Source organism: Talpa occidentalis, unplaced genomic scaffold (assembly GCF_014898055.3).
Source record: "Talpa occidentalis isolate TD23 unplaced genomic scaffold, MPIMG_talOcc4v2.1 talOcc4.2, whole genome shotgun sequence".
NCBI classification, from domain to species: Eukaryota; Metazoa; Chordata; class Mammalia; order Eulipotyphla; family Talpidae; genus Talpa; species Talpa occidentalis.
In genome coordinates, this window is record NW_023602073.1 from 39229544 (window position 1) to 39239490 (window position 9947).

The following is a 9947-nucleotide window of genomic DNA, read 5'->3' on the forward strand; positions in this document are numbered from 1 at the left end:
CTCGGGCACGCATCACTGCGCCCCTGGTCCAGGTTCCACTCAGCCTACAGAGCAGAGACCCACTGTTTCTAATCCCATCCCTTCAAGCCACTTCCCGTTCTTCTGTCTATACCTGGAAATTCCAGATCAGCGCAGCCTCAGGCAAGGTATTAGCACTCACAGGGCCTCTGATCCTAACCTTATTTTTTTCTTTTTGCCCCATGCTTACTGCATTTCATCCAACACCGGATCCAAGACCCACTCCGTAGCACCTTTAACCAACTCCTCCACCCATATCCTCGCGTCCCTGCAAAGACCTTCTCGTAACCAGGCCTGAGCCCCCACCCTGGTCTTCCCCCCCTGTCCAGCAGGAAGTAGCCAAAGAAAGAACCGTCGCCCCTTTTCCTATCAACAAAAGGCTGGTATGAAAGGTCGAAGCAGGGGCCAGGAATGGGGAAACCCACATAGAAACAAGATGGTCCTGACACCAGTACCCCTGATTCCATCAAACCAAAACTGAAGCCATAAGCAGGGGAAAAACAACTCGGCTCCACGAAAAAACAACTTTGTTCCACCTAAACCTGTTCCCCCACTACCAACCCAGTTTTCCTGCCTAACCTCTCCTTACCCTATGAAATGACATCTCCCCCCACAATGGGGTGACTTCAGGGACAACCCACCTTGGGTCAGCAGAGCTCGCCCGGGGAAGCAATGAATTTTCCCTTCCTTTGAGAAAGTTTAGCCTGGCTCCCCTTTTCTTTGTCACGCCAAACCTTTCATCTTGGTGCCCGAAACCCGGAAGGCTGTGTCCCCTGGCGCTGGGGCCGCCTTCCCGTCCCTGGGACTCTCCTCTCCATGGCAGACGCCTCACATCCACCACCGGCCTTGATCCTTGGGGCGAGTCACTGCCTGACCCTCCTTCCTAGGAGGCCCTCACCCCTGGTTACCCGGCTCCTCTCCTCACCCCCATCCTGGTCGACTGTTCCATAAACCACGGGCCTATGCCAGCCGACCCCCATTGCTCCGAGTTCTGGATTTGAGGACACCCGTGCAGCCCAGATGTCCCAGTCCAGGCGACAACCTAGCGGTGGAGACGTCCCCCTCGCTCGCCTGCCCCCATTCCAAAGGCCAGGACCGGGTCGTGGGATGCCGCGATTCGGGGCCTGTGCCCCCATAGGTTAGATGACGTGGTGAGACGCTGCAGTCCTGAGTCTGTACCCCCATTCGTTGGGGAGAGGAGCCCACTTAGCCATGGGGTTCACAGATTCCAAGCCGAGCCCGGCCACCCCTCTGGGACGCCTTCTCTCAAACCTCGATCCGCTGGGACTCGGGCCAGATCTGTGCTTCAGCGTCTCGTCTTCTCCAGCAACACTGCCCGGCCTCAGTGCCCATTGGAGAATGGCTCTCACTGGCCGGGACATGGCGCTTTCCATTTCACGGTCCTTACAGACCTAAACAGTCTCTGTCACCGCAATGGAACATGGTCAGATCCCTCATGTCCACGCTTGTTTTCTCCTGCGCTCCCGTCCCTCCCTCCTGCAAACCGGTCGTACTTTCCAAGTCTCCAGACTCCTCTCACTCCTCGCCCTCTCCGGACCCCTCTTCTGCATTCTCTGATCCTCTAGATGTTCAGTCTTCACCTCCTTCAGCTCCCCAGTCCAGCCCCCGCTTCCACCTCCCAGCCAGCACACCTGCTCTCACAATCGTCCTCTTTGTCCCCTTAGGGAGGTTGCGGGGATGAAGGAGCAGGTGGAGTCCACGATCCTTTCCCTCTGTCTGATCTCTCCCAGATGGAAAAGCGTCTCGGCTGTTTCACTAAGGACCCCACTACCTACACCAAAGAATTTCGTTATCTTACCCAAGGTTACACCTAAGGTTACACCTATAACCTTCGGTGTCATGACTACACGTTATCCTCTCTTCCACCCTGACCTCTAATCACAGAGAACGTGTTTTTCAGTCTGCTCGAGGCCACACAGATCAGGCCACTTCACTGACACAACCATGCCCCAGGCCCTGAAGCAGGTCCCCGCCAGGAGCCTGGCTGGGAATCCCAGACTGACACTGATGCGGGTCGCGGGGGCAGGGCTCGCTGAGACGCTTCATCCCCTGCCTCTTAGCTGGGCTCCAAGCAGCAGCCTGTCTCCAAGGCGGTTGATTTTGACAAGCTGTGGGAGATCACCCAGTTCCACCCCGTACAGAGGAGTACGGTGACTACAAACAATGGCGAAGAGCATATGGCTGCTAGAACTTTTCATAAACCTACCCGGGATGTGTTGGTTGCGTTACAACTGGTGTAGACAGAAGGACAGTTCAGAGCAGGACGGCTCTACGCAGACGAAACCCTTTGGAACCTCTGGAGGGATTGCCGGGTGGCTGGCTAAGAGCAGATGGTACTCCGTGGCCAACCTCCTCGCCAAGTGGGCACCTCCCCAGGAATGGCCAGCGGTAGATGGATCGGCGGGGCAGTTGGAACAGGCCCTGTATGAAATAGAAGAAACCCTGAATGCATGCAGTGCCCGCGAGGTGGCAGGAGCCGTGGGAAGGGTGTTTCTCACAGCTCTGCTTGAGTCCAGGCAGAAAGAGCAATCTAGAGTCCAGCAAGTATGAGATGAGATGCGGAAAGAGATGCAGAAACTGCAACAACATTTGAGGATTCTGGAGGAAGAAGTTCAGAGAAACCAACCCACCATTCCGGAGATGCCAGACTCAGAAAGGAAGGAGAGGGAGGCTGGTCCTTTGCCCCAATCTCAGTCATTAATGGCAAACCAACCTGCAATGCTGGAGATGCCAGATTCCTATGGAGAGGAGGAGGAGGCTGGTCCCATGCTCTGGGTCCGCCTGGTGGTGACTCTGAAAATGAAGCAGCAGTGACCTATGGCCCCAAGGGGTCAGGCTGCTGGACCACCACAAATGACAGAATTTACTACTTATCGACCATACACCCAGGCAGAACTGGTGGACCTGGGCAAACATTTCCACCAGAAACCAGGGGAAACCCTTGGCAGCCTGGCTGCTACGTTTAGGGGACTGGGGGTGGATGGGATTATTTGCACAGCACAAGAGATGGACATACTTGACTGACTTTACACCCATCCTTGCAACAGAGGCTGCAGAACAGCCGATGGTGTTGCCAGGGCAACCACACCCTCCTGGAATGGATAATGGCTGCCATACGGACAGTATGGGCTGATGCGGGACACGTGCCTGACACAGTAAGCGGATGACAGATGTACGCCGAGCTGGTACAGGTCCTTTGGGAATTGGGGATGTGGCAGGCCATGTTTTATGTGAATACCTGTGGTCCTGACGACGAATGTTTCACAGCAGGGATGAGAGACTTGGTATTAAAGAATGCCCCCTCATCCTCATTTGGATCCCTCCTGGCAGTTCTAGCACCCTATGTGGGACGTCAGATACACGACGTCACAAAAATGATAGCCCGCTTGGGCGAAGTAGAGAGCCGGCACGCTCAAACTCAGAAGGGAAAACGGGTAGTTGTTGAAAAGTCAAAAGGAATGCCAAGGAGGGAAAGGAAACCTCTTGGCATCACAGAACCTATTAAAGTCACCCATAACCAAATGTGGACAGATTTAGTGAGAGCAGGTGCAGATAGCACTAAAATACATGCACAGCCCAATGCATATTTGTTGGAATTATGGCAGCAGCTGCAAGAAGACCAGAGGGTCACGCCCATGAGAAGGACTGCTGCTCAGAGGGAGCCTGGAAGCTCCAGGCCTCAGGAGTGCGCCCTGCGCCTGGAAGACCATTTGCTGCCAACCTCATCCTCGGGTAATGGCCTGATCACCTTCAGTAGGGTGAGGGCCAAGGAACCCGTCCACAGGGGACGGGCGGGGACTGGAGGCCACATGTGGAGCTTGCCATCCACTGGTCCCCAACTAACGTGCAAAGCGTTTTAGCTCTGGTAGACACAGGAGCAGAATGTACTGTGCTCTGTGGAAATCCAGGAAGATATCACGGGTCTACTTGTTGTATTGATGGCTATGGAGGCCAGAGTGTCAAGGTGACAACAGTGAGACTATCTCTGGGTATTGGGCGATTGCCCCTGAAAGAGTGTAAAGTATATGTATCGCCTGTCCTGGAGTACATCCTGGGGGTGGATGTACTATGTGGCTTATGGCTAGAGACCACAGCCGGAGTGTTTCGCCTTAGAGTGCGTGTGGTAAAGGCAATGGTCAGAGGACATGCTAAGCATCCGCCCATACAACTGCCAGTCCCTAGGCGAGTGACTCATACCAAGCAATATCGGTTGTCCAGAGGGAACAAGGAAATTACGGGCACAATATCAGAACTGGAGAAAGCGGGCATTGTGCGTACTGCCCACAGCCCCTACAATTCGGCGGTGTGGCAGGTGAAGAAGCCAATGGCTCTTGGCGCATGACGGTAGATTATCATGAGTTAAATAAGCTAGTTCCCACTTTGCATGCTGCAGTGCCTTCGGCAGCAGATTTGGTGGATCATCTGCTGGTGCCAATGAATGTCTTTTGCCACTAGGTTGGTACCTCGCCTGGACTAACTTGTGTTCTGTTGTCTTTTGTTGTTATAGTGTGATGTGTACTATTTACTTTTGTGTGCCATGGCTGCGTTGTTTATGTTTGCTAAGAAACAAAATTGTCTATTTGTAGATGGTCTGGCAGAAAACGCTGAGGGGGTGGATTGTAGGGTAAGGTAAGAAGCATCAGGCTTTTCTGCCCTCCCACCATTAGGAGAGATGACGCATCCCTGCGGGCCTGAACGCAGGCCTGATGGCGGCACCTGGAGTAGGGTGGGGGTGCGGTGTCGAGGGTGGAGGAGGACAGTGGAGTGTGAGGAGGAGACCGGCGACTACAAACAATGGTGAAGAACATATGGCTGCTAGAACCGTTCATGAACCCACCCGGAATGGGTTGGTTGCATTACAGTGGGGTCCTGGGGTTCACTCTGGGAAAGGTGTCTGCAGAGCTCCCCTGTCAGCGGCACGCGGCGAGTTTTCCGGGCAAGTTTCTCCACGAGACAGAGACAGTAGTTACATTTAAAGACCAGGTTTATTAGGGAAAGGGGCAGGTTTTGCTAAGCGAGGCCTGCATGGTGGCTGGTGGGCGGACTTGACAGGTCACAGGCGGGCAGGAAGCTGCTGCCCTGCGGAGGGAGGGAGTTGGTCAGAGGGAGTGCTGCCCCGAGCCAGTGCAGAGACTTTACAGACACAGTCCTCTTCTGTTTGGGGGGGGTCACTCCTTGTGAGCCGTCAGTTGGTTACTGATTTTGGATAACCACGCAGAATCCAAGAGGGACCAGAGATACCAGGATGGGGAGTGGAGATTCCAGGATGGGCCCAATCTCTGTATCTTTTCCCTCTGGTCTGTGCTCCACTCCCTAGAGCATCTGATCCTGCTTGGGTCTCATGCCTTGTGATAAGGCCCTGGTGCCTAAGAGTCACGACCTCTACAGCTGGGTTAATGGTCATGCTATTACCCTCTATCCCTACCTCCCTGTGAGTCAGCTATGGTCTTAGGGCACCTCTGTTCCAGTCTTTCTATTCTGTCCGCCATCAAGGCCATTCCTATTATATTTTGTGAGGAGGGGAAGGTGGGTCCAGAATGCTGGGTGAGTACAGAGTATGCAGCTCTCATGGCAATCAGAAAATATCTTGCCAGTCACATCCAGGATTACCCCAGGCTCAACCACAAAGACCTCATCACTGGGGAGCTGACAACATCCTTGGGCCCTGTCACTTGTCTTCCAGGAGGTGTCAGCAGTCAGTCTGTTACAGGGCCAGAGAAGATCACCCCAGAACCCCCAAAGCTGCTTGCTCTAAATAGGTTCTGCCATCTGCCGCATCAACACAAAACATGTAAGATTTTAATGGAAAGGAACTTTAACACAGTTAGTAAACAATACAGAAAAGACAAAGAATCTGTTAGAGGTCAGGGAGAAGGGCAGCCCAGACACCACAAACCTGCCTGCTCTAAATGGGTTCTGCCATCTGCCGCATCAACATAATACATGAGATTTTAATGAAAAGGAACGTTAATACAGTTAGTAAACAATACAGGAAAGGTAAAGAATATAGTTTCTAAATCAAGCACCCTCTCGTGGGTAAAATTCCACCCAAACAGGACTGGCCCAGACCAAGGCCCAAAGCCTGTCCCAAGTCTAAAGCACCTTCCAAGGGGACCCACAGAAAAGGATCAGAAACAACTAGACAAGTTTGGGAGGAAAAGAGTAAAACGAAAATCAAGACAAAAACTGCCATTGTCACCTCCCCATGGGTCTCTCACCCACATCCGTGTCACCCAGTCCACGACCAAAAGGCAAGGATAGTTTCTTCATGTGTTTCTTGGCTCCATGCGCCTCCTCCAGGTCTCCTTCTGGCTCCATCCGGCTTCCTTTCTCAGTCTCCTCTGCAACTTCTTCTCTCCCTGCTTAGCTCCACCCTCCTCCGGGTAGGGCAGGGAACCTGGAACTTCCCCTTTGCCTGGGGACCACCCTATTATCCTGGATAACTCATACAGAAACACATATTTTAATTGTCTTAATTTTTTTAGGTGAGGTCATTAAATTTTAGTTTTCTTATAATTAGAAGCAAAAAGTAAACCTGCAAGCTCAATGATTTTTAGAGAAAGTGATATTAATTATTTAACAAATTCTCATTCTTAAACTTAATAAAACCTTAGTTTTATATGAAATTTGGTCACCATTTAAATAATGATAAAAAATACACACACCAGACTTTGCAACAGACCACATGCTAGACCCTGAGAGGCGACCAGACCAGGATATTGAGCCCTTGGGGGATCTGGTTCCCTACATTTGGCAATTACAAGTCCCAGCTCATACTGCTTATGGTCCAAATCCAGCCCGTGTGGTCTCTACCCATAGCACCTGACCCTACCACTCCCAGTCCAGACAGGCCACCAGCCTGGGTCACTCACCCTCGGGCAGCTCCTCCATGGGCTTGATGTATTTGGTGACCCCAGAGCCCACAGGATCACCTTGGGCATTTTCTGTCTGACCCAGCAGGCCTGCTGGGCTCTCCTGTTGCTCTGGAACCGCACATGCAGGAGCAGATTCTAGTGTCCCTTCAAGTCCCCTGGTGACTGTTGGCTTCCAATCAGCAAATTGGCTGGGTTCCCGGCCTGTCCCCTGAGCTACAGGGGAGCCCTGTTAACCCTGGAGAAGGCGCTAGAGATGCAAGAGGACAATCAGCCGCACACCAGACTTTGCAACAGACATGTTGCAAATGCTAGAGCCTGAGAGGAGACCAGCCCAGGATAGTGGGCCCTTGGGGGTCTTGTTCCCTGCATTTGGCAACTACAAGTCCCACGTCATACTGCTTAGGGTCCAAATCCAGCCCGTGTGGTCTCCTCCCATGGCACCTGACCCTACCCCTCCCAGTCAAGCCAGGGCACCAGCCTGAGGCAGCTCCTCCATGGGCTTTATGTACTCTAGCCAGTTCCTATGGACATGTGCGACAAGCTCAATGTTGCGGGTGCACTTCAAACTGGGCTCTGCTCTGGGTGGGATCCCACAGGGATGGGAGGGCAATGGGAGGGGCTACGGGAGGCCAGCCACTGAAATGCACTCCCTGGGCCTCCTCAGTTTCCTGGACACAGAGCACCTTCTGGGAGCAAACAGACACACCTGCTGGGTAGCACCGAGCTGGGGCAAGAGGGAGCACCATGACTCTCAGGGTCCCACCACCATCCAGGCTGACCCTGGTGTAGACATCACACACCTCCTGGGTGGGCCAGACCCTCCTTCGTTGAGCACGCACACACTCACTCTCACAGCTTGCAACCCACACTCACAGGGGGAAAGGGAGGGGTGGGGGGCATCTGAGCCCTGGCCTGGCCTCACCTGTCCCCAGGGTCCCCCTAGTTACCTTAGGGGCAGTGCTGCCTGCTAGCCTGAGATGTCGACACAGGCTCCTCATGACTTTACCCCTAGGCTACCATGAAGGCCCAACAACCCCAAATTTACATGTTCCATGTATACCACCTCTATTGTGTATTTGGGAAATTCCTAAAATGACAACTTATTTGGTTCCTTCGCTGGGAATCTGTATGGGCCCAGACCTGAGGCCCAGACCTGAACATCTGGGTTCTTGCCTGAAGCAGGTACTGAATGTTAGCTCCAGGGAAGGTTTCAAGTTTCCTATTGTGATGACTGAACCTTTCCCCCTGCTTGCTACTGTGGCTTGTTTGCATTGGTGGTCTCTCCTTGCTAGAGATAATGAGAGACCTCCTCCTCTGAACCCTATATAACATTGTACACATTCTTGAATAAATGAGACTGGCGATGATCCTGGCTTTGTCTCCACTCCTTGCGTACCCCTGTCCCATACCAAGCCCCTGCTTCCTCCCCCGGGTACCCCGTTGATCTGCCAGGCTGGCCCGGACATTTGGCGCCCAGCATGTGGCACGGGTACGGGTATGAGGAAGAACTTACAGAGGGAGAAGACGCCCGAAAAGGAAGCTAGCTAGCTCAGGAGGAAGCCTTACCGACGTGGGACCCTGCCGCGTAGTGGATAAGGTAAGCTCAGGTACAGCGTCTGAATCATGGGACAGGAAATAAGCCAGCATGAGATATATGTGAAGCAATTAAAAGTGGCACTTAGGACGCGAGGAGTCAGGGTCACAAAAAAGGATCTACTCCACTTTTTTGATTTTGTTCAAGACCTGTGTCCTTGGTTCCCTCAAGAGGGCACAATAGATCAAAAAAGGTGGAAACTGGTAGGAGATGCTTTAAATGATTTCTATGAAGCTTTTGGCCCCGAAAAAATTCCGGTGACAGCATTCTCATACTGGAATCTAATTAATGATTTAATTTCAAAAAAGGAAGCCTACCCTGATATTAAAAATACCATTTGCCAAACAGAACAACTGCTTAGAAGTGCTTCTCCCAGCACTGCAGGGGCCCCATCCCCCAATGATCGCTGTGAGGACTTAATTCCGTTTCACAGTGATGCGGAGGATGATCCATCCAAAGAAGAACTAAAAGAACCCTTAGGAAAAAATGAAAGGGCCTCTCCCGACCGGCCCAAAATAAAAAAGAAAAACAAAATTTATCCCTCTCTGAGCAAGCTTACTTCTGTAGCTACAAACCCTCCTTGATCCTCTGAAGAAGAGGGCGGAGTTTTTCCACTGCTTAACTCCAGAAGCGAAATCAGAGTTGCTTTGCAACCTTTGCAACCAGTATCGCAAAAGGGGAGGATCCTGAGGCGGGCGAAGTAGATTGGAGCAACCTGGAGGAGGAGGCTGCACGTTACAATCCCCACTCTCCTCCTTACTACACGGCCGCTGTTGCCTCTGCGCCCTCACAACTCGCTGACCCTAATCTCGACCTTAAAAACCAAAATCGCCCACCTTGAGGAGCGCATGCGCCTACAGGCTCGTTATCATAAACTTTCCCTTCAAATTCAACAGATCCAATTAACTTCCTCATCCAACTCAGATCCCGCTCTGCCATTATGGGGGAAGGGTGACGCCGAGACCACCTTAAAGCCGCCTTTACGGGGCGGAGTTGACGCAGACACCATTTTAACTCCTCCCCCGGCTCCCGCGGCTTTGTCTGCTTTCCCGCCTCCCAAAAAAACCCTTTTCCGCGGCTTCTGTCTTTCCAGTTATTAAAGCTCTAGATGCTCAAGGCCAATGCCGCCGTTATCACCAGCCACATAATTTTCAACATTTAAAGGAATTAAAAACCACCGTTACCCAATATGGTGCTAGTGCCCCTTTCACTCTCACAATTCTTGATTCTATCTCAGAAGGGTGGCTCACTCCCCTAAATTGGCAAACTTTAGTAAAGGCTGCCCTTGACGGCGGAGATCACTTACTTTGGAAAACTAAATTTCAGGATCTCTGTAGGGACCTGGCCCGAGAAAATAAACAGGCTGGAAATCCATGGACTTTTCAAATGCTCCACAGGCTCATGAGCTTCATCATCTCAACTCTCGCTCATTACGGCTT

At 52.2% G+C, this 9947-nt stretch overlaps 1 long non-coding RNA gene across 1 annotated transcript; it reads right to left on the minus strand.

The window, feature by feature from the left end:
- Positions 1-5023: 5023 nt before the first annotated feature.
- On the minus strand, positions 5024-9319 carry LOC129146424 (uncharacterized). Its single transcript, XR_008553126.1, has 4 exons — positions 8481-9319; positions 6912-7161; positions 6258-6474; positions 5024-5118 (listed from the first exon to the last, which is right to left on the minus strand). It is a non-coding gene; the product is annotated as an uncharacterized LOC129146424 (long non-coding RNA).
- Between the last annotated feature and the right edge of the window lie 628 nt (positions 9320-9947).